Source organism: Lampris incognitus, chromosome 1, assembly GCF_029633865.1.
Source record: "Lampris incognitus isolate fLamInc1 chromosome 1, fLamInc1.hap2, whole genome shotgun sequence".
Taxonomy (NCBI): domain Eukaryota; kingdom Metazoa; phylum Chordata; class Actinopteri; order Lampriformes; family Lampridae; genus Lampris; species Lampris incognitus.
The window spans coordinates 103,501,142-103,526,967 of NC_079211.1; the positions used below are offsets into that span (position 1 = coordinate 103,501,142).

General features: G+C 45.2%; 1 protein-coding gene across 3 annotated transcripts in view; it reads right to left on the reverse strand.

Moving 5' to 3' along the window:
- LOC130118929 (atos homolog protein B) overlaps positions 1-25,826 on the reverse strand; it is a 60,930-nt gene that overhangs the window by 14,057 nt on the left and 21,047 nt on the right. Inside the window, exons 1-4 of one of the 3 annotated variants that reach the window (XM_056287267.1) lie at positions 24,582-24,652; positions 23,926-24,124; positions 5,249-5,436; positions 4,428-4,636 (exon numbers count right to left, since the gene is read on the reverse strand). The gene's annotated coding sequence lies outside the window, so the exon portion shown is untranslated. Of the gene's footprint in view, positions 1-4,427; positions 4,637-5,248; positions 5,437-12,342; positions 12,502-23,925; positions 24,125-24,581; positions 24,653-25,826 lie in introns of those variants that run through there. The other 2 variants (XM_056287258.1, XM_056287274.1) reach the window with 2 other exon arrangements.

The window sequence follows — 25,826 nt, forward strand, 5'->3', positions numbered from 1 at the left end:
AAACCTCTCATGCATCTCTCATAAAATCTATTTTTGATAGTATGTGGGTCTTCTATCTCTTAGTATGCAAAAAAAAAAAAAAAAGCCAAATAGCAGTAACTGACAAATCCTGAGCTCGGTCCTTTTTCCCAATACTCCAACTACCGTCGAGAAGCAGCTGTTAGCCACTATTTAATCACAGTCAACGCTTATGAGTACTGTTTGGCCAACCTGTACTGTCCATGAGGATACGGTAGATCTAAAGCCTTTTAACGATGTGCCGAGGGAACATGTAATGGTGACACCCAGTTTCCTGAAAGCCACAACAGTTTTAATCTATTTCCAAAGCTGAAAACCAATTTCTCAGATAGATGAGGCAGAGGGTGTGATCAGATGGGTAATTACTATCACAGCCAAGTCTCATGGGGCTTGTCTGCATTTGGTAGTTAAGACTGTACAAAAATGAAGAATTGATGTTTGACTTGTTTTGTCAGTCCTGATCCTAGCTAGCTAAATCCTAAATAGGCTACTCTCAGAGAAGTTTACCTGGTTCTGTACCAGCACAGGCTGCAACTGGTCTAGATTAGCCCCAGCAGCAGACATGCAGTAAACTGCTTGGTAAAACAGAACTCACTTCCAAATTAGCAATTGGTCATATTAACTTATCTGATAGTAAGAACCAATATTGCCTGTGGATACCATCAACTTACCCTCAACTGGAAACTGATGTTTTTTTTTTCTTTTTGTTTTTTTTTTCATGGCCAGCAGAATTATTTAGCCTAAACAATTATCTTTGAACCTATTCACATTTGCTTCTTTGGGCTTGACAACCACGTCATTAACTGGAGTCGCTGGAGTGTCCGTACATACATGTATATTAATAAGACTTACATACAGTGCATCCGGAAAGTATTCACACCCCTTCACTTTCCCCACATTTTGTTATGTTACAGCCTTATTCCAAAATGGATTAAATTCCTTTTTTTTTATCAATCTACATATAATACCCCATAATGACCAAGCGGAAAAGGTTTTGTAGAAATTTTTGCAAATTTATTAAAAATAAAAAACTGAAATATTGCATGTACATAAGTATTCACACCCTTTACTCAGTGTTTGGTTGTGGCACCCTTGGCAGCAATTACAGCCTCAAGTCTTCTTGGGTATGAAGCTACAAGCTTGGCACACCTATATTTGGGTATTTCTCCCATTCTTCTCTGCAGATCCTCTCGAGCTCTGTAAGGTTAGATGGGGAGCGTCGCTGCACAGCTATTTTCAGGTCTTTCCAGAGATGTTCAATGGGGTTCAAGTCTGGGCTCTGGCTGGGCCATTCAAGGACATTCACAGACTTGTCCCGAAGCCACTCCTTCGTTGTCTTGGCTGTGTGCTTAGGGTCGTTGTCGTGTTGACGGGTAAACCTTCACCCCAGTCTGAGGTCCTGAGCGCTCTGGAGCAGGTTTTCATCACGGATCTCTCTGTACTTTGCTCCATTCATCTTTCCCTCGATCCTGACTAGTCTCCCAGTTCCTGCCGCTGAAAAACATCCCCACAGCATGATGCTGCCACCACCATGCTTCACTGTAGGGATGGTATTAGCAAGGTGATGAGAGATGCCTGGTTTCCTCCAGACGTGACGTTTGGCATTCAGGCCAAAGAGTTCAATCTTGGTTTGATCAGACCAGAGAATCTTGTTTCTCATGGTCTGAGAGTCCTTTAGGTGTTTTCTGGCAAACTCCAAGTGGGCTGTCATGTGCCTTTTACTGAGCAGAGGCTTCCGTCTGGCCACTCTACCATAAAGGCCTGATTGGTGGAGTGCTGCAGAGATGGTTGTCCTTCTGGAAGGTTCTCCCATCTCCACAGAGGAACGCTGGAGCTCTGTCAGAGTGACCATCGGGTTCTTGGTCACCTCCCTGACCAATGCCCTTCTCCTCCGATTGCTCAGTTTGGCTGGGCAGCCAGCTCTAGGAAGAGTCCTGGTAGATCCAAACTTCTTCCATTTATGAATGATGGAGACCACTGTGCTCTTCGGGACCTTCAAAGCTGTAGACATTTTTTTGTACCCTTCCCCAGATCTGTGCCTCGATACAATCCTGTCTCGGAGGTCCACAGACAATTCCTTTGACTTCATGGCTTGGTTTTTGCTCTGACATGCACTGTCAACAGTGGGACCTTATATAGACAGGTGTGTGCCTTTCCAAATCATGTCCAATCCATTGAATTTACTACAGGTGGACTCCAATGAAGATGTAGAAACATCTCAAGGATGGTCAATGGAAACAGGATGAACCTGAGCTCAATTTTGAGTGTCATAGCAAAGGGTGTGAATACTTATGTACATGCAATATTTCAGTTTTTTATTTTGAATAAATTTGCAAAAATTTCTACAAAACCTTTTTCGCTTTGTCATTATGGGGTATTGTGTGTAGATTGATGAGAGAAAAAAGGAATTTAATCCATTTTGGAATAAGGCTGTAACATAACAAAATGTGGGAAAAGTGAAGGGGTGTGAATACTTTCCGGATGCACTGTATATGAATGTGTAACAGGCTTCACCCCTGAATTTCCAGTGCTTTCAATAAGCTTGTAGTAGCATGACTCATTCATTCATTCATTCATTATCCACACCGCTTATCCTGCTCTCAGGGTCGCGGGGATGCTGGAGCCTATTCCCAGCAGTCATTGGGCGGCAGGTGGGGAGACACCCTGGACAGGCTGCCAGTCCATCACAGGGCCCACACACACACACACACACACACCTAGGGACAATTTAGTATGGCCAATTCACCTGACCTACTTGTCTTTGGACTGTGGGAGGAAACCGGAGCACTCGGAGGAAACCCACGCAGACACGGGGAGAACATGCAAACTCCACACAGAGGACGACCCGGGAGGACCCCCAAGGTTGGACTACCCCGGGGCTCGAACCCAGGACATTCTTCCTGTGAGGTGACCACACTAACCACTGTGCCACAATGCTGCCCTAAAGTAGCATGATATTTAGTAGTGGCATGATATTTGCTTTAAATGTAAATATCACATTTCAAATATCAAGCAGAGGTAAATGTGATCTCCACTGTCAACGAATATGGACAACGAATCCTTCAAGTTTTGTTTATTAATGCTGAGAAGTTAGAGAAGACTGGAATGCAGCTATAAAAAAAAAATCTGCCCATTAACATGTCTCAGAGTCTGTCCAAGTTGAACCACGATCTGCCACCCCTGCCGTTGTTTTGGAGGGGAATGAAACATTCAGGGAGCATTGCACAGGTAATCACCTTGCCCAACTTCCACTTTTCTGCTGCCATTCCCGTCCACATACACACCGCCAAGGCCGAGGCATAGGACCTGGAGACTAACTTTGGCTGTCATTACCTGTTTCAAGCAGGACTTGTTCCTACCATTTGTCACTCCTGTTAACAGTCAGACAGGGTGTGAAACTGACTGGATTAAGCACTAAAATGGAGAGTGAATACTGTATTTAGCTGTAGTCTGGACAGGGTCTGACTGCTGCAGTTGTTATCGCTCCATTCATATATACTTGTATCATGTAAGTAACCTTCAAGAACATATTGAAGATTTTACTACTGGGCATCCGGGTGGCATAGCGGTCTATTCCATTGCCTACCAACACGGGGACCGCCAGTTCGAATCCCCGTGTTATCTCCGGCTTGGTCGGGCGTCCCTACAGACACAATTGGCCATGTCTGCGGGTGGGAAGCCGGATGTGGCTATGTGTCCTGGTCGCTGCACTAGCGCCTCCTCTATTCAGTCAGGGCACCTGTTTGGGGGGGAGGGGGAACACCGTGATCCTCCCACGCGCTACATCCCCCTGGCAAAACTCCTCACTGTCAGGTGAAAAGAAGCGGCTGGTGACTCCACATGTATCGCAGGAGGCATGTGGTAGTCTGCAGCCCTCCTCGGTTCAGAGAGCAGGCGCAGCAGCAACCAGGACAGCTTAGAAGAGTGGGGTAATTGGACGGGTACAATTGAAAATTGGGGAGAAAAAGGGGGGGGTTACTATTGACTTCTTGAAGAAATTTTTCCTGACTTCCAAAAACTATCAATGAGCTCCAGCTGGCAGCAGCTGGCTAAAGGGTATGGGCATGGTCATAAATAAGGATAGCAAAAAAAGAGCCAGGTAGCGACAGTAACCACGGGTCGAAGGAGTTCACGCTTGTTCAATTTTGTAACGCAACATGTGGACTGAGTGAGGCAACAAGTGGGTCACTTAAACATTTAGAGATATCGTTTCAGTTAATATTAGCTCCTAACTCAAGCCATGACCTTCAACTTAAAAAAAACAAAAACAAAAAACAGTGACTGCAGTTTGACATGTAGGCCACTATAAAAACTCAAACACAACAGAGGCAAGGCATATTGCCTGTTGTGTTTCATGTCTGGGTGAACAACCCAAGTGATCTATGAGGCTTTACCGAGCAGCACCTTACCTCTGTGCCTGTCCTTGTCCAGTTCTGCTCACAACACCGCTCCACATCTGACACAACATCTGGAGGCTGTTCCCAAAATGGCCTACCACAGGAATCCACCCGTCTCCATGGCAACTGCCACGGGATGGCAACAGCATCCCCAGATGAGTAAACAGGAAATGGCCTGGACTCCAGGAGGAAGTGGGAGTGGAAGAGATGGGGACTATGGCCTGGGCAGAGAAGTGAAAAAGACTTGGTTGTGCCAAGAAGTACAGGAGGATGGTAACAACTGCAAACAAGGTTAAAAGTGTTTCAAACTTCATATACTATTTATAATGAACTTACAAAGTTATTGCTCTCTAGCTTTTATTTTTTTATATATAATTTAAATCAAAATGCAACACAAAATATAAAATTATTGCAGCCTAGATACAGAGGTGCCCATTACTTTTTATAGTATGCTTGGTAAACTACTGCTGCATTTGGCTCCATCCCCAAATGAATTTGTTTAAAGAAAATCAGATTTTGGGTCCCTTTTCAGACTTTTCAAGTTATGAGGAATGGTATTACAAGTTATCGTTCAAGAGACACTGTGTTACAAAACCAGTCTGTCTCTTTTGTATTAGATTGAGTTAGGTAGATTAGATTAGAACTTCAGGGATCCCCACTGGACATTATGTGCAGTAAGAAAGAGGGATGAAGGCTGAATAAACATATGACTACATGATGGCCATTCCTGTTTATTTTATGGGAAGGTGAGGGACTGGTATAACTTAATAGCTTTTTCAGTTAAAACTGAACAAGTTTTCATGTTTATTCTTATATCTAATTCTTATTCTTACCAAAGTGGGCAGAGCGTCAGTGAAGTGGGCTGCACCTGAAGGGAAACGCTTCCGAACACAAACTGGAAGTGAATCTGCCGAGATTCCCTTTATGATGGGCCGAAACCCGGACACGCCCTCCTTGGTCACCTGGGGGCGGGGGGTGAAACCGTGACAGCATCATGACAGGGGCATTCCACTCTGAAATCCTACAGAGCAACACACAAGACAGGAAATGACACAACAAGTTAATCAACTGAGGACAAACAGTCTATCTCACACACACATACACACACTAATATAAAGATATAAAAATCAAAAATACATACAGAAAAACACACACATCCCAAACAAACACCATCCGTATACAAAGAAATCCATACAATCTCACACACACACACACACACACACACACACACACGCTCTACCAGTCCCAGACGCGCACACTGATGGATACACACACACACACATGCAGGAAACGGAGCGATAGAAAGTCATCAACTAAATCCAATAGAAAACCAAAGTGGAACAAAACACAAGACAAACCAATCAAATCAGTCCTGCTAATCTTCAAATGCTCCAAACAACAGTTTATAGGGCATGACGTCAGCCACCCAGAACGACCATCCGGAGTGCTCTTGGATCAAACGGAGGAATCACATCATGGCTCAAAGAACACGATATTTCCAGTGTTAACTTGGCACTAAGTGGCATAGCTCAAATGTTGCATGTCTCGGAGCTGTTTGGATCAGAACTTGGGAATGTAGCATGGGGAGGAGGGGGGGCATAGTGAGCTGCCGCCATGGCAACTAGCAACCAGCGACAACAGCTCTTTTGTGCTCGGCCAATGAGAAAAGTTAAAGAAAGATAAAGAGGGGGTGGTGGGGTGCAAGGGGGGAGGGTAGCAAGATGTTCTTCCAAGAAAACATAGGTAAAACCCTTAATGTCATGTTTTTGTTTTTACAATGCATATGTTTTATGTTTTGTGTAGACCCCAGGGAAAGTAGCTGCAGCATAAATGCACAGCTAATGTAGACCCCCTGCAAAAATTATACACACAAACACACATGCATCAAATGGCCAACCGTGTTTAAAAGGGAATAAGTTTATTCTACTTATGCACTCACTGAAACAGCATCATTATACAAGTCTAAAATGTAAAATGAGGGAACATGAGAAGATCTACAAACAGAAAACTTGTTATTTCTGCTAAAGAAAGAACAAATGTGGGCAAAAAAAAAAGAAAAAAAAGAATGCTCAACCTGTTGTCAACATGAAAATGGTGTTTTCTCATTTCTCTGGATTACTGTGGAAATGGCCTACGGCCTTGGAGTTTCCTTTATTAATCCCCTTGGGGAAATTCAGTGACTGCAAATTAACCCATCCTAGCTGTGATCTGTGTAGCTAGGAGCAGTGGGCTGCTGTCTTCATGCTGCACGCGGGGACCGACTCCAGTTCTTCTCCCGTTGCCTTGCTCAGGGGCACAGACAGGAGGATAAACCCTAAGATGCACGTTTCTTTTGATGGTGGGAGGAAACCAGAGCACCCGGAGAACACCCACCACAGACACGGGGAGAACATGCAAACTCCACACAGAGGACGACCTGGGATGACCCCCAAGGTTGGACAACCGCGTGGTTCGAACCCAGGACCTTCTTGCTGTGAGGCAACAGCGCTAACCACTGGGCCACCGTGCCGCCCATAATAGTGATAAGAATCCACGGTCAGTGTCTCTGGTGTTGTTACTGTTGAGGGAGCCAAAATATAGCCAGTACTGATGCAGGGGCCTCACCTATAGTGAACATGAAAATAACAAAGCCACTGTTTTCTAGATTATAGTCTTACTGTTTGACAGGTGATGGGCTGGGTTTTGGGTGGTTCATGGGAAGTGGGCTTGCTTGTAAGGAACCCCAGGTAGATTGAATGGCACTGAAACGTCGAACCAAGGTCTGTTCTTTGTTGAGTTTACATAACAGCAATTTTCAATTACTTCCTCTGTTGTCTTTATGCATGCTCAGTAATCCAGGTAAGAAAATCAAATCAAGTGGAATCAGTTCATCTGGACACAACATTTATTGAGAGATACATTTCATCGCTCATCTAAGTAACCTCTTCAGCCTCAACTGACTGCAGGTATCCCCACCCTTATAAACAACACAGTGTTTACAACACAAACCAACGATCAGTTCCATATGCAAATAGGCGTGACCATTAACTAACTAGAGTTGCAACGGCCATGTGTACTGTTCACAGAGGATTTGGGAATGGTTGCAATCACAGCATTGTAAGATGGCAACAGATGTACTCTTAGCCCCCCCACCTCAGTTCAGAGATGGTCGTTCCCTCTTCACATAGATGGCCTCTCTGACTCTCCGTTCAAACCAACGTTCCTACCTGTCCCCCAGAGCAATATAGTGTACATTGTTAAGTGCCAGGAGGATTGCCGTGACTTGTACATCGGGGAAAGTAAGCAGATGCTGGCCAAGAGGACGGTACAACACAAGAGAGCCAACACGTCAGGCCAGGACTCAACAGTCTACACCATCTACAGGCCAGTGGCCACTCTTTCATTGATGAGGTGCACATCCTTGATAGGGAGGGACGCTGGTTTGAACGGGGAGTCAAAGAGGCCATCATCTATGTTAAGAGGGAATGGCCATCCCTGAAACGGGGGGGGGGGGGGGGCTAAGAGTACATCTGTCACCATCTTGCAATGCTGTGATTGCAAACATTCCCAAATCCTCTGTGAATAGTACACATGGCCATTGTAACTCTAGTTAATGGTCACGCCTATTTGTATATGAAACGGATCGTTGTTTTCGGTCGTTGTGCCACTGTATTGTTTATAAGGGTGGGGATACCTGCAGTCAGTTGAGACTGAAGAGGTCACTTAGATAAGTGATGAAACGTTTCTGTCAATAAACGTTGTGTCCGTCTCGTCAGATCCGACTATGACCGGATACGATGAAGCAGCAATAATTGGCAGCGCTGTCTTCGGGAGGGGAGCGGCATCGGCTTGTGTTCGTCACATGAATGTGTCTCTGTGTGTGTCGGAAAAAGCAGTGGTTCGGTGTTTTGGCCTGGATTCGCCTTGTCACGAAAGTGGGGAGGCGTCTCCTTCGAGATTGCCGGCCGCAGAGATGCAGTTCTAACGCATGCAGTACGAGGGTGGGTGTTTGAACTAGAATAGGGAGCGACTGGCCACTAAATTGGGAGAAAAAGGGAAAAATCAGAAATAAATTTAAAAAATAAATGTTCTGTCCAGATGAACTGATTCAACTCTCTGTGATACTTCATCTGTTCTTCAGTCTGACTAACATAGATGTGACACAGCAGCGGGGATGCCTTGTGGTTACTGACAATTTATTCCCCCCGCGCACGCACCGGCTGTTTTAAGTGGATGCGATCATGAAAGAGCTCGTTGTGAAAAAGAATACCTAATCCCCGATTTGGGATTATTTTGGTTTTAAACTGGATGTAACCGCCAAGCCAAAAGGACCTAAATGAAGTAATTTGCCATCTTTGCAGACAAGTAGTGCGGGTGTTCTGTCGATATGTGCTACCTATCGAGATGTGCTACTTAGCGGGTTAGACTTAGTTAGTTAGTTAGTTAGTTAGTTAGTTAGTTAGTTAGTTAGTTAGGGTTAGACTGCTACCGATTCGCAAGTACCGTTTTTTTGACAAGCCAGCATAAATCGTCAGAACACTGGCGGTACGGTGGCGCAGTGGTTAGCGCTGTCGCCTCACAGCAAGAAGGTCCTGGGTTCGAACCCCGGGGTAGTCCAACCTTGGGGGTCATCCCAGGTCGTCCTGTGTGTGGAGTTTGCATGTTCTTCCCGTGTCTGCGGTTGGTTTTCTGCGGTTGCTCCGGTTTCCCCCACCATCAGGAAAGACATGCATGTTAGGGTTAGTACTCCTGTCTGTGACCCTGACCGAGGCATGGCAAGACGAACTGGAGTTGGTCCCCAGATGCTGCACGGCGGCTGCCCACTGCTCCTAGCTACACAGCTAGGATGGGTTAAATACAGAGCGTCATTTCCCTACGGGGATCAATGAAGTATCTCAAAAATCAGAATCTAAATATTCTACTACCAATTTGCACGAGCATTAATATGAAAGTCTCATTTTACTGAAACATTACAGCCTTTAGGCGACTCTTCTTCAATCAAACAAAATAAATCACCTTGAGATCTCTGCTGAGCAATAAGCTGTGAAGACAGGCTGACAGCTCTCTGACACCATTTAGGGGAAAAAAGCAATTGAAAGGAGAACAGGCATTTACCAAAATGTATTCACACGAGTGACAAATGCACACAGCTTGGGAGAAGGGAACTGTTGAAGCAAACCACAGAAGATGTTTGTATTGTTTTCTGAAAAGAAAATATAAATTTGTGTGTATTCTAAGAACACATAATTGTGATGTACTGCGTTTCATGAATAGTAGCAAACCAACTTTTATAAGAATAGACAGGGGGAAAAGGGGCCCGTTTGCAGAATAAGAGGTGAGCGAGAGAGAGAGAGGGAGATGGAGCGAGAAAGAGACAGGAAAGGAAGTAAGAAAAGAGGCAGAGAAAAAAGACAAGAGAAAGAGAGGGAGAGAGTCAGAACAGAGGACACGGACAGATTGAAAACAAAGTCAGAGAAAATCAGAAAGAGACAAGAGATGCAAAGAGACAGAAAGAATGAGGAAAGAGAAAAAGGAAATTTGTTCTCAACCAAGTTGGAGTGGGCAACACAGGATATACACAAACACCATATAACAACAATACATCCATCCATCCATCCATCCATTATCTAAGCCGCTTATCGCAGCTTATCTTTCTCTCAGGGTCACGGGGATGCTGGAGCCTATCCCAGAAGTCACTGGGCGGCAGGCAGAGACACACTCTGGACAGGCCGCCAGGCCATCACAGGGCCGACACACACACACATTCACACCTAGGGACAAATTAGTACGGCCTATTCACCTGACCTACATGTCTTTGGACTGTGGGAGGAAACCGAAGCGCCCGGAGGAAACCCACGCAGACACGGAGAGAACATGCTAACACCACACAGAGGACGACCTGGGACGACCCCCAAGGTTGGACTACCCCGGGGCTCGAAGCCAGGACATTCTTGCTGTGAGGCGACCACGCTAACCACTGTGCCACCCAATAACAATACAATGACCATGCAATATAAATTCATACACGTGTAGTCATGCGTTCTGAAGGCTGCAGAGTATTGTGGAGAGAGAGAGAGAGAGAGAGATTAATGACCATACCAGTGTCATCTGTATATACTCTCATGACATTCGGTATATTCTCTTTCGAGGCATACACAAGTTAGCAACTTTTTGGTGATGTGGGATGTGCACTCAACGCACACATGCTCTCTCTACAAATTTTTCATCGCAGAGTAAAAGCTGTATAGAGCGACAATAGCCTTTTAACCAATAAAACCGTTTCCAGACTACAGGTAGAAGGCCTGCGAACCTCATGCACCTTCCATCTGGGTGAAAACAAGCCTCACCCCCTCATTAACTGCCCCCATGGAAACCTGGTGGAGCAGGATCTTTGGGGCAGGTACCCAGGGTCTAGCCACAGGGAGTAGGGGATGGTGAAAAGTGGGAGGGGAGTCAGCAATTAGTATTTATAGCCATCCCCCAAAGCCTCAGAGCTCATTAGGAGTACCCCAGGGCTCCATGGCAGCACCCCCCCCCCACGCACACACATTAGATTTCTGACCTTGTTTTGAACTAGCTGAGCTTGAGGCTTGCTCGTTCCTCTTGAGGCTGAGGAGGGGGATAAGGTGCTGGCTTTGTATGGCATAGCAAAGGTGGCGAAATGGCTGGATGTACTGTTTTTACTCCTATATCTATGGTATCTGGCTACATACTAGGTAAACAAATTGATGCATATAGTAAGGTTTTGAGCACCCAGGTATACTTACGATCCAGTCTGCAACAGTTTAAAAAAAAAAGGGCTCTAAACTATCCTTTGCCCATGGTCTGCTCTGGCAATGCACTGTACATTTATTCAGTTTGTGCTGTCTCACCTGGGTCCATATGTGCATGACCTGCCTACATATTCATTCACATTACTGCAAACCTGCTAGTAAAACATACACAGTAAAATGATAACCAACTGTAAATGGAGTAATGCAAATAGTTGAGATGCCCAAGTTGGTGAGACCAGATGGAAGCCAGTGAGATTCATATCCTTTACGAGTCTCCCTTGTGTGCACGTGCAGTAGGTCCTCCTTCCAGGTCCTCGTGGTTATGGTGGTCACCACCTGGATGCTGCTTGGCATCCCCCCCATCCCATTTTCTTTTTATATATCTTATTAATCCATATAATTTTGTTATCCTGTTTTAGTGTTATATCCTTCTCTCACTAAGATGTGTAACTATTTTTTTATTTTTTATGTAGCCCTTGGTTCTGCAGGCCAGCTCCCTAGCCCTGTATATTTGCCTCCTTCCTGGCTCCCTCTGCGTTGTTATTTGATTGGTGTGGTTGGAGTCAGGTGAAAACGGACAGGAGCCGGCAATCTTTGGTCCGAGCAGTGCAGAATTTATTTTCTCTTGGCTGTCTTTCGTCACCTTTAACATATCAAAAACGTAGTGTCTAATTTTAAACTTATTTTTAAATTAACAGTAGGCCTGGTGCCACACAGAACAAGCAGCTAGCTAGCAAGCATTTACGGGTTAGCTCCCGAGCAGCCTAGCTAGCATTTACAGGTTAGCACTCAGTAGTTTGCTAGCCACATAGGCATCAAACATCATAAAACAAAACTATTTTCACAAAATAACAACCTAAAACATAAAACGATATCTCTGGCACACATATTTACATATAAAACTGCATGGATGACCATTTAAACATAGGGTTGCAGATGGATTTAACAGAGCACACCCTTTCAACATCTTACCTTTAACCTATCAAAAACGTTGTGACCTAGAATGGCCAACCACGACCAACGACGGCAGCCCAAACAGCTGTTCAACCAGGCATATCAACAAACTGAGCGCCACCCAGTGGCTACTCCCAATTACCTTGTAAATTGAACCAGGAATGAGAAGTCTCAAAAATAAAACATTACAGCAAAATGATGTGTCACCTTCACCATCTTACATTTACATGGTGGTCGCGTGGCTTGGGTCCCGGGCTGTTCCGGTTGCGTCTGGACACTGCTTGGCATCCTGCTCATCATAGTCTTCATAAATTTTATAGTTCCATTATAATTCTGGTATCCTCGTTCAATGTTGTATTCTGTAAATTGTGTAAACACAACATCCATTGCACGTTGTCTGTCTTGGGAGAGAGATCCCTCCTCTGTTGCTCTCCCTGAGGTTTCTTATTTTTTCTCCCTGTTAAAGGTTTTTTTTTTTGTTTGTTTTTTGAGGGAGTTGTTCCTTATCCAATGCGAGGGTCTAAGGACAGGATGTTCTGTTGCTGTAAAGCCCCTTGAGGCAAATTTGTAATTTGCGATATTGAGCTACACAAATAAAACTGACTTGACTTTTAGATTTTACTCATTGTTCAAATATCATTTCTCTCTGTTGCAACTGACACATTTTCCATCACAGTCAACAAATCTAAATGATTTTTAGACTTCTCATGGAGAAGTGAGAGTAATACCTGGAGGACTTGAAATATCTTTGGAGAAAGTTAAGACCAAAAAAAAAATCTTTTAAAAATGCACTCAACACAAATCTCAAGCATATGATGAAACACTGGTTAAATGGAAATATATCCTCAATAAGTTGTCTCATTACCCCCATAGCATGCCCACCAGCCTACCCCCCCCCCCCCCCGCCACAGCTCGAAAACTGTTGACATGTAAGACAAAAGAAGTTAGGCATCATTGGAGGGCTAAGCACCATCTCTACAAGCAGCCACAGATCCCTTGGCATTCAGCCAGAAAGAAAACCATAAAGAAAGAGAGAGGGGAGATAAAAGAATGAGAAACACTGGACCGAACAAATGAAAAAGAGAGTGGCGGGGGGGGGGGGTCAGGGGGCAGGACAGAGCAAAGAATAACAGTCTAAAACGAAAGCCTTGTAGAGTACACGGTGGGGGCGGGGGGGCGCTTTGGAAGAGACAATTCTGAATATACAGGCTATAATAATGGTGCTTCTCAATCTTTTCACGTCATTAGCAACAAACACTTGTTCACCACCCTCCATCACAGGTTAAACTACTCATGATATCAAACCAAGCATCTAGGAGATGGTCATTATTTCACTGGAGAAATTAACAAAACGTTTGCCAACATGATGATAGTAATGATAAATGTGTATATATATAATGAATATGATAAATGGATTCATAAATATTAAAATAAATTTTCAGATAGCAGAACATCTCAACTGGAAAGAGAATGGCACAAACCAACAGCAGGCATAAAAAGGGAAAAAAAACTGCAAAGAAGAATGTCTTGCCCTTATCAGGTTACTTAGCTGATCACATTTTACTGCCCAGGCTCCTCAGAGGTCAACAAGTAAAAGCTCAGCCACAGAGCAGCTTGGAGTTGGTAGAAATGTAGTGTGCACTCAAAGACAGAAGGACGGATACAGATAAAGAGCTATCTCTCTCTCTCGCTCTCTCTCCACTAAGCTACTCTGGTAATGCTACCAAAGGCCTATTCATGTCTTAAGGCTCCCACACTGCGATTTTGGCCATCTTGTACGTTTCAGCCAAAAAGCACACCGGGGGAAAAAATCCTGGTACACTCCCCTTGTCAGACTTTTGGAGTTGAAGTGACTCTACCTTCATATTGTGCGAATCGCAAAAGATACTATCTACAATCCGCTGCCAGCCTAGCCGAACCCTAAACCAGCCATCTGACAATGCCCACTGCAAAAAAGGAAACTGGTCCCGGGAACATTCAAAAGGATGACAATAATAATAAAAAAAAAAAAACATGCAGAACTTTGCATTAATAACAGCAATTTTCACCTTGACAACCCAAAAAAAAAGGAGAGACAACATTGGTTCGCTATTCTTAAACATGAGCTTGAGGTCCAGTAAATTCTCCAGTCATTTTTAACAAAACAGTCTGCACACTGGTAAGACTCGAAAATGACTTTGACTGAGTCCCAAATGGCAATACACACACACACACACACACACACACACACACACACACACACACACACACACACACACACACACACACACACACACACACACACACACACACACACACACACACACACACACACACACAGAAAGAGAAAGAGAGAGACTACTGAGCAGAGCATTTTGGCGTCATATCCCTAGCCAGACTACATGATCATGGCCCAAATTCTCTAACACTGGGACAACTGTGGATCTGATGGCCGTCATTAACCCTGTTGCATTGAATGACCCAAGACACATTGCAAACAAGTTTGTCCAAGACTTAAAAATGTATGAAATGGTACTAAGATGGCCAAAATTGCATGGTGCATGGGGGGGGGCATTAGCCAAAAGAATAGAAAAGTCAGCCATGTTAGCCAATCAAACCTGAAGAAATCCAGGATTGCAATCAAGGCCTGAGAGCCGATATGTTCATTCAGATAGCTTGAAGACGGCAACATGAACAAAGGATAGTGCAACCATAGGTTAATGCTTTCTGCTGAGGTCACCTGATCATCTTCCATCTAGGGTGGCGTTTTGCCAACAACTGCAAGTTATTTTAATTTTGCCTCCATTTAGAAGTTTCTCTATGCCAACAGCTATGGTAGATAACCAAACATATTTTCTCCTTGACAAAAGTAGTTGTGGTGGGATTATATACTTGAATATATATCTAAGAAAGTTGAATCAGTTCATCTGGACACAACGTTAATTGAGAGAAACGTTTCATCACCCATCTAAGTGATATCTTCAGTCTAAACTGACTGCAGCTATCCCCACCCTTGTAAACAATACAGTTTATAAGGGTGGGGATACCAACCGAAAACAATGATCAGTTTCATATGCAAATTGCCGTGGCCATTAACTAGAGTTTCAATGGCCATGTGTACTATTCACAGAGGATTGGGGAATAGTTGCAATCACAGCATTGCAAGATGGTGACAGATGTACTCTTACAGGGAAGGTCGTCCCTCTTAACATATATGGCCTCTTTGACTTCCCATTCAAACCTGCCCTCCTCCCTATTTGCAACTATTTCCCAGTCCACTGTGAATAGTGCACATGGCCATTGAAACTCTAGTTAATGGTCACGGCAATTTGCATATGAGACTGATCGTTGTTTTCGGCTGTTATGCCACTGTATTGTTTATAAGGGTGGGGATAACTGCAGTCAGTTTACACTGAAGAGGTCACTTAGATGAGTGATATAACGTTTCTCTCTCAATAAACAATAAATAAATAATCAATAAATAAACAATCAATAAATCTCCCAATAAACGTCGTGTCCAGATGAAATGATTCAACTTTCTGCGATTATTGAGCATGCACAAAGACACTTAAAGCTAGAGTGCAGGACTTTTATATATAGAAGTATGTCCGTGACATTCAAGCCCTTGCAAAACAGGGCCACACAATAATGATTAAGACCATCGCCACCAGGTAAATCTTTCTGTATTTCGCAGTATACCGGCGTTTCAAAGCTGGTGTCTGTGGCGACATTCCCGCGCTGGCACATCGGAGGTGATGCGCAGTGATGCTTTTTGTGTCAGTCCGCAGTGATTACTTTGCCAGAGCCGAACTTCTGTGTGACGAAAGCGATCGCACGCTTCCCTGCAGGGCTTTCTGCCAGAAAGCTTCCGGACTTGGAAGCTATGCCGGAAAAACCTAAGAAGGTCCAAGAAAAGTTTCTGACGCTCCAGAGAAAAAAGAAACTTGGCGTTCAGATGAAAGACTGAAGTAAAAAAAAAAAAAAAAGAAAAGAAAAAGAAAGCGATCAACGACGAGGACAAATACGGATAACCACGGGTGTAGCTTTTCCTCGTTGGAGAGCGCTGAAAAAAGAGGTAATTACTCTCACTGCCAGAAGGGGGAGACAAAACTTCTGCACTGCAGGTTTAAATCTTTAAACGCATTCTTTTTCTTATTCCTTTCTCTTGGCTTAAGAGGAAAGAGAGAAATCCCCCAAACTGAGCTTAGATTGATGTCAGAAAAGCACGATTGCCTTCACAAGCAGCAGCCATACACATGTACGTGCTTCATATTAATTAGAATTACATTAAAGCTATTAAAACGTGCTATTAAATTTACTGTTACCGTTAAATACTATTAGTATTTAATTGACTCTCTGATTAGCTGATAATGCATATCAGTAGCTGTAGGTGAAGACAGACACTGGCTTTTTGATATATGTTAAGCAACAACAACACAAAATTCTGCAATGATCAATCTTAGCAGTGACGGCCTCTACGCTGCTGGTAATAAACATCTGCCCAGCTAATATGATGACTTGAAGGCGAGAAGAGAGGAGAAGAGGTTGTTCGGGCTATTCCTCTTCTACCAATTACATTCCACATTCCCCTCCCTAACGGCACTCCCCTTAGTATTCGTGACTACTTCAGATATCATCACCGGAGGGATCACTGAAGGGAAGATCGAAAGGGAAGGAGAAATGTTAAATTAGAGGCAGCCATGCCATAGTGAGCAGTGGACATAAAAATGAGAAAGGGATGTGGGGTAGAAAATAGAGGTGCCTAAAATGGACGCTCAGCAGGCTGAACTCAAACTTAGCGGACTTAGCACAAGAATCAGCAGTGCTTATGCTCTTGACCAAGGCAGTTTTAGGGTGAATGAGTGGATAGGGGTTCGGCATCATTGGCAGGAAAAGATTGGTTAAGTGGATGTTGTAGACATCCAGTCCATGGCGGTATGTTCACAAAGCCACCCCACCGAGTGATGTTAATCACCTCCTGAGGCTGGGCACAAATTAGAGTACTTTTCAAATCCTAACAGATATTGAAATTGTGAGACTGCGAACAGAACAGATTTCAAAGATTAATTGTCTCAGTCATGGGAGAACACTAAAAAATTAGTAAAAGGCGGCGCATCACACACGTAACAATTATGCTGACCATCAATCAGAGTCCCGAATCTCAAAACCGTTTCATTTCAAACCAGCATCGAAGAAAACTGAATCAACTCATCTGGACACAACGTTTATTGACAGAAACGTTTCATCACTCATCTAAGTGACCTCTTTAGTCTCAACTGACAACAGGTATCCCCACCCTTATAAACAACACAGTGGCGACCAAAACCAACCATCAATTTCATATGCAAATAGGTGTGACCATTAATTAGAGTTTCAATGGCCATGTGTACTGTGCACAGAGGATGTGGGAATGTTTGCAATCACAGCAATGAAAAATGGTGCCCCCCCCTCCTCTCGGTTCGGGGGGGGGCTCGCAATCTTACAATGCTGTTATTACAAACATTCCCAAATCCTCTGTGCACAGTACAAATGGCCATTGTAAGTCTAGTTAATGGTCACACCTATTTGCATATGAAATTGACAGTTGGTTTTGGTCGCCACTGTATTGTTTATAAGGGTGGGGATACCTGCAGTCAGTTGAGACTGAAGAGGTCACTTAGATGAGTGATGAAACCTATCTGCCAACAAACGTTGTGTCCAGATGAACTGATTCAACTTTCTTTGATTTTCTTACCTGGATTACTAAGCATGCATCAAGACACTTTCAAACCAGCAGTTGGCAGTAATTCAACTCTTTAGATACCAACCACAACTAAAACTCAAAGAAGATGACAAACTCTCATGAGCCGTGACTTTAGAGAAAAGCAAATGTGGAATGTGGAGGTTGACTATCAGAAAACTTGTCTGGCTTTTGTGAGCATTGTTTTGTGGGGGGAAAAAAACAAAACCCACAGGTGACACGCATGAGCACAAGTCCGTGACTTTGGAATCCAGCGCTTTACCTGTGCCCCCCGTCCACAGGGTTACTGGTTGTATCAGGAAGGGCATCCGACATAACATTTTGCCAAATCATTATGCAGATTGACAAGACCATACCGGATCGGTCAAGGCTCCATACCAGATCGGTCAAGGCCTGGGTTAGCAACGGCCGCCATTGATGCCCTGCCTTCAGATGGTACCGATGGAAACTACAAAATCCACTGTGGTGACCCCCAAGAAACAGGGAGCTAGCCAAAAGAAGTTGTGCGAAAACATTTTTTTTAAGAGAAATGTAACAAAAAAAAGTTTTTTTAAAGTGATTGTTTGGAGTTTCAAAACTTTGCCTCAGTCATCTTGGCTTTCACTGGCCATTTCTGTTCCAGATTCCATCACTGCTCCTTTCACACTGCAGGACCTCCAGTTGTAAATATCAAACATGTTTGAACATTATCACGCTAGCAATTAGACTGGGGGGGAGTTAAAGATAGGATCTGCAGACACTTAACACTAAAGAATCTGAGAAGATAACTGGCTCCAAGCAGCCTCAGACAGGACCTCAATAGCCCGTCCTTCTGATTCTCAAGAGGGGGTGTGCCCAGCCTAATGTATGTGTGACAAGGACCAGCCATGCTAGAGGAAAAACACACAGAAAACAACAATCCAGCAAAAAAAAAATTTCCAACCTCCTTTTTCTCCCCAATTATACTTGGCCAATTATTCCACTCTTCCGAGCCATCCTGGTCACTGTTCCACCCCCTCTGCCGATCCGGGGAGGGCTGCAGACTACCACATGCCTCCTCCGATACACGTGGAGTCGCCAGCCGCTTCTTTTTACCTGAAAAGTGAGGAGTTTCACCAGGGAGACATAGCGCATGGGAGGATCACACTATTCACCCCAGTTCCCCCTCCATCCCGAACAGGCACCCCGATCGACCAGTGGAGGCGCTAGTGCAGCAACCAGGACACACCCACATCTGGCTTCCCACCTGCAGACACAGGCAATTGTGTCTGTAGGGACACCCGACCAAGCCGGAGGTAACACGGGGATTTGAAATGGCAAGCCCCGTGTTGGTAAGCAACCGAACAGACCGTTACGCTACCCGGATGCCCCCCAGCAAGATTTATTAACAAACCATTCATCGGAAGCCCTGCACTCACTCGGTCCAAAATCCTTTTTTCTAGTGATCCCCGGTCTTTAATCATTGCCTTTACAGGAGCTGAGAGCAACCGTTTCACAACAGTTTTCACAGAGTAACATATGAAGTCCAGACTGACACCCTGGGCTCCTCTCTGCCTGCCGAAACACACATGCTTAAACAGGCAGAGGAGTCAGTTACACACAGGTGTTTCCTGTTAGTCAGATGAGCCACCTCCAATCCTCCCCACCTCCAAACCATGCCCCTTCCTCCATAGCATGCTGATGTATGTTGACGGATGTAATGGTTGCTGAACTCATTACCATTGTCCGGGTCTGAAGAGCGACCTCAACTAACATACTCTTCTGTCTGATAGACCAAATTACATGGCATCTTTAAAATATACAACTACCAGCATCAGCTCCTTCACTCACTGTTGACACGAACACCTCCGATATATGAAATTTTAATGCCAGGCAACATCACATACCCACCACAGAGACAAAACACACTTAAAAGAACTTAAAAGAGGTTTAACAAATAAGGAGAGACTGATTTGCGATATCTAACACAGTTGGCCCTCCCGCAATGCACCGTTGGCAATTTCCAGCCACACTATATCAGCTGCTAATGTATGCCAAAATATATCAGCTGCTAACACGTGGGAGATACTCAACTGTGATACACTCTGCAAGTTCAAGCCAGAAATAGGCCTTCTGCTTCAAGGAAAAACGTGCCTTTGTGTGCAGGTCTATTTATCTGTTCACAAGAAGTTATGCAGGTGTATGTGTGTGTATGTGCATGTGGGAATTTACGTGAGCACCCTCTAGGCCAAGGAAGACTATGAGGTCAAAGGGGAAAGGCTCCAGAAGGCCAGCGGCATTCAGTTTCCTTGTCAAGAGAAAGAGACTCTGGCTTGGGAAGGGGGGGGGGGGTGAAAAGATTCCTACACAAGCTAATACGCTCTCTTAACAGTATAATATTATTCTTAACAAATACTCAATGTGTGAAAACTGAAATGTAGTGACCAACTGACCACAGTTTAGTTATTATTCAGATATGATGCAGCCATTACATACATTTTTCTATCATTCTTTTTTTTTTTTATTGTACAGTCCATAAAAGATGTATTACTAACAAAGCTGCTTTACTTCCTCTCCAACTTTATATACAGGTAATCTTTTTGGGGGGGGATTTTTTCCCCCCTTTTTCTCCCCAATTTTACTTTAACCAACTACCCCACTCTTCCGAGCTGTCCCGGCTGCTGCTCCACCACAGCCCCGCCAAGTTGGGGAGGGCTGCAGACTACCACATTCCTCCCCCTATACACGTGGAGTCGCCAGCTGCTTCTTTTCACCTCACAGCGAGGAGTTTCACCAGGGGGACATAGCGCGTGGGAGGATCACGCTATTCCCCCCAGTTCCCTCGAACAGGCACCCCGACTGACCAGAGGAGGCGCTAGTGCAACGACCAGGACACATACCCACATCTGGCTTCCCACCCGCAGACACGGCCAATTGTTTCTGTAGGGACACCAAACCAAGCCGGAAGTAACACAGGGATTCGAACCAGTGATCCCTGTGTTGGTAAGCAACAGAATAGACCGCTACGCTACCTGGACGCCCGTGTGCAGGTAATCTTGCATACCATTGTTTTAGATATAACAAGACGCTCAATTGTTCGACTAGAGATGTTTTGTGTTCGGTCCCTTGTGTCTTAAATGAGCATCACACCAAGTCTGAGTCCTCGAGTACGCGGATTTACTTGGTGGTCAAATAATCCTCAACTTGGGGGAAAAAAAACACAATCAAGTCCACTGTAAGATGTGAGTATACATCTACTCTCTCTCTCTCAGCAGGCGGGAATGCGGACAGCTAATTCAACAGACGCGTTCGACCGCCAGCGACGCCGGTTTTGACAAGACCGGAATATTCATGAGTGCGGCGGAAAAAGCTTAGTAGAAGAAACAGGGCGAAAACCCAAGAGACTGCGGCCTGTTGTAAAAGTTATCAAGCTGCACATGCCTGAACACAACACACTCAGACACAGGTACACAAACAAAAGCATCCAGACATTTGTCATGAGGAAGGATGTTGATCGTGCTGACCTCGAATCTCCTAGGCGGAGGTTAGGAGGGCAGGCTTCACAGCCAAAACCTAACCCCAGAAACAACTCTGGCACTTGACCTGCATCTATCCATCACATCACAAGTGAGACTGAATTATGCATGGACCCACACACACACACACACACACACACACACACACACACACACACACACACTGCCCAAGTCATTATTATGCCCTTTTTCCACTGCACGGTACTGGCTCTACTCTAGTCGCTTTACCCCCCCCCCCCAATTGTACAGCCAATTACCGCACTCTTCCAAGCCGTCCCGGTCGCTGCTCCACCCCCTCTGCCGATCCAGGGAGGGCTGCAGACTACCACATGCCTCCTCCGATACACGTGGAGTCGCCAGCCGCTTCTTTTCACCTGACAGTGAGGAGTTTCGCCAAGGGGGACGTAGCGCGTGGGAGGATCACGTTATTCCCCCCAGTCCCCCCCCCCCCGAACAGGCGCCCTGACCGACCAGAGGAGGTGCTAGTGCAGCAACCAGGACACGTACCCACATCCAGCTTCCCACTCACAGACACGGCCAATTGTGTCTGTAGGGACGCCCGACCAAGTCGGAGGCAACACGGGGATTCGATCCGGCGATCCCCATGTTGGTAGGTAACGGAATAGACCGCTACGCTACCCAGACACCCTCGCTTTATTTTTCTGTATTTAGTTTTCCACTGCAGATCGTACCCCCTCACGGCAAGGCCCCGCCGGTCACTTGTGGGCATGTTGACTAGTTTTTCATCCCTTCTCTACCAGCGCCCCCACACCAGTGGTTCATTTAAAAAATCCAAAAAAAATCAACAAGGCCAACTCGAAATGGCTGCTTCACATGCACAATATTAGTGTAACTAAGATTTGGTGAAAAATTATGTTTTTTTACATGGCTAAATTATAACCTACGATACAGGTTTTTTGAGTCTCCGTTTTATCACGCCACCTTTTAGTATCGGCTCATCTCGCTTGGAACCTCGACAGAGGTGGTACCAAAAAAGTACCAGGTACTATCCCCAACTTTTGCCCAACGGAAAACCAAAAAGATTGAGTCGAGATCATGCAGTGGAAAAGGGGCGTTAGTGTCTTTGTTTGTTTGTTTTTTTTACAAGTAAAGGAATCTTTTTGAGAGCAGAATCCTTCTTTGACATGAAACATGAAATAGTCATGGAGCAGTGTAATTATAATTACATTACAATGTAACAGTCATGGAATAATTACAATATATTGTAATGGCTAACCAACGTAGATGTTAAAAAAATGCAGTAAATGTAAAAGCTCCCCTTTTACCACATTCTAGCTGAACTACCACAGCATGCACTGTTCTACCAGCAAATACGATTTTCACTATCAGAAACTATCTCCAAATGACTACTTCAGAGGCTGTTAGAGTTTATCAACCATCAGCCAGTGGCCGGTGGAAAATTCACGCTCTACCCACAAGTTGGCTGGCACGCACAAAGCTGAACAAATCTTTAGAACTTGATTTAGGAGAATGTGAAAGGCACCGACATGTCTTTGACATTTTATCACACTGAAAGAGATGAGGGAGAGAGAAATAACGTGGCACGTTTAGTAGTTTATGGCTGGTTTTAATTTCCCACTATTTAAAATGACCTTCGGTCAGTTTTCTATCAGTAACGTCACCCCTTCAAGCGGGCTATTTGTGAGACTTCCCGGTACCCTCACCTTCCCTGGCTGCTCGGCTGCGCTCATGTCCTGTTCCACTCTTTGTGAAAGACTTATCTCGGCCTGATAGAGGGATGATAGCATCAGCACGGAGCGAGTGGCCTCTCAAATGGCTCCATTTGTCTCCCAACTTCAGCACGACCCCACCCAAGCTACTCCCAAGCAGCCAGTGCTGTTGCTAAAAGCTGATTAGCACATACACACACCCTAAAACACACACACACACACACACACACACACACACACACACACACACACACACACACACACAACGAAGTAGCAAATAGTCCTAAATGCTGTGAAGACTGTCACCTGTTGATTGGATTACCACAGCCACCCAGCATTTTGTAATCTGATGTCACAAAGAGATGAGGGATTTAAGAGAGAACGACAGCCTGGTCTACCCGTTTATGTCTGTGTGTGCGTGTGTGTGTGTGTGTGCGCACAAGAGAGAGTGAGCCAGAGAAACAGACTAAAGTAGAGAGAAAGAAAGAGAGAGTAAAAGACCAAAAGAGAGAGAGAGCAACAGACTAGGAGGAACAGTGACACACACACACACACACACACACACACACACACACACACACACACACACACACACACACACACACACACACACACACACACACAGCCGGGTTGGGGAGTCATGGGGGTCTAAACTAAGCTGGCTTGGTGACATAGTTGCTGAGAACGCTGTTTGACACGGAGTCCCTTTTCTGTCCCTCCCTCCCTTCCCCCTTGTCTTTCTTTTTCTCTTTCTCTCTCACAATCATCCCGTCTTAGCGTCAGTCTGTTTATCTGCCCTTCACATGGCCATTTTAGGAGAGCCACAGCTGAGGGTGACAGCAAACAAGAGCAGCAGCATTAACAACATTGACAGCACAAGAACTTGTGACACTCACTCACCCAGAAAGGCATATAGTTTATCCTCCACCTCTCTCTCTCTCTCTCTCTCTCTCTCTCTCTCTCTCTCTCTCTCTCTCTTCCTTCCCTCTTCAATTTCCTTCTTCTCTGTGCCTTTATTTCAGCTCGGTCAGGCTGGCTTCTTTTCTTCCGTCTCGCAGGTCCTCCTCGTCTCGCTCTCTTTCCGTTTGTGTCGTTTCTCCTGAAAAGGTGGCATTAAGAAAGAGAAAGTTAGGGAGAGGCTGGCTGGTCGTGCCCTGCCGGAGCTGTTCAGATTGTTGTACCCTCCATATGTATATTTGTCAGAGGAGGTTGCAACATACACACACACATTTTCTGTCTGTCCTTCTTCCTACCTCTCCACCATTAGTCACTCTTTAACGCACACATAAAAAACCCATCAACAGCTCACAACCCCCACTCCCTTCTCTCTTTCAATCTAGCGTATGAGCTTCTCCTTCCTCGCTCTCTCTCTCTCCCTCTCTCTCTCTCTCTCTCTCTCTCTCTCTCTCTCTCTCTCTCTCTCTCTCTCTCTCTCTCTCTCTCTCTCTCTCTCTCTCTCTCTCTCTCTCTCTCTCTCTCTCTCGCTCTCTCTCTCTCCAAAACATCCTTAATACTAAAAAGGTAAAGTAAACAAACCAGTTTCCTCCCCTCCTCACCTCTTAAACTCTTTTCGCTCTCCTCTATGTCAGCCTCTCTCTCTCTCTTCATTCACAGGCCTTCCCTCTCCTGTGGCTGTCTCTAAACCTCTCTGTTATTTTCAGTCGGTTTCCTCTCAGCTGATAGAGCGAGGCGTGCTTTGCTCACTCAGCAGTGAAGGCACACGGGGGGGGGGGGGGGGGCGAGCAGGAGGGGAAGCGTTTGAGGGAGCAGAGGTACCAGCTGATTGGCCAGAGGAAAGGGGGGTCAGCTGTGCTGGCTGAAGCCCTGATTGGCCAGGGGGAGGGAGCATGGGGCGGGAGGCTGAAACCCCGCCCACCTGCTAGGCCTGTTTTGCAAAATCAGAGAGAGAGAGGGAGAGAGAGAGAGAGAGCAAAGAACATGTTCCTCTTACGTGTGTGTGCGCGTGTGTGTTTATCAAGTGGGCCTTGCCAGAGTGTGTTAAATGTTTGTCCTTGTCACCTTCAAATATGTTTTGTGTAAAATACTCAAGTTTTGAGTCCAGTCCGCATGGGATGTGTGTGTTTGTGTGTGTGTGTGTGTGTGTGTGTGTGTGTGTGTGTGTGTGTGTGTGTGTGTGTGTGTGTGTGTGTGTGTGGAGGAGCAACAGCGGCCACTTCCTATGACAGAAAAGATGCAAATAACACATCCATGAGTTCTCTAATCCCCCCTTCCCCTAACACTCATACACCCCCCCCACACACACACACACACTCAAGGCACCGCACGTGCCGCATTAAAAACTAAACACTGCCAATGTTCACACACAGACACACAAACGTTTTTCTTCCTCACAGCAGAGGGTTTATCTGTGGCTTTGCTACAGAGAACGAAGTGCACGTGAAAAACTTTATCAGCTGAGCACCAGGAGCTGAATTCACTTCCTGTATACGCATGTGAGCCTGTGTGTGTGTGTGTGTGTGTGTGTGTGTGTGTGTGTGTGTGTGTGTGTGTGTGCGCGTTTGTATATCTTGCCATCTGTGAGCTAATGAGAAACAGCATGTTGAGTACGGCCAGGCGTATTTGGGTATTTCAGACAATGCACTACGGTGCAAGCACCTGCATCTTCCTCCTTTTCACACACAACCTCACGTCAACAACTACAGTATGTATTTTGCGTTATGCACAAATTGTTGATATTCACCATGCTAGCCCGACAAGGCCTATACACACACACACACACACACACACACACCAGTTCACCGTGGCATCAGATCTGCTCCGGGTTAAGCTATGTGACTATG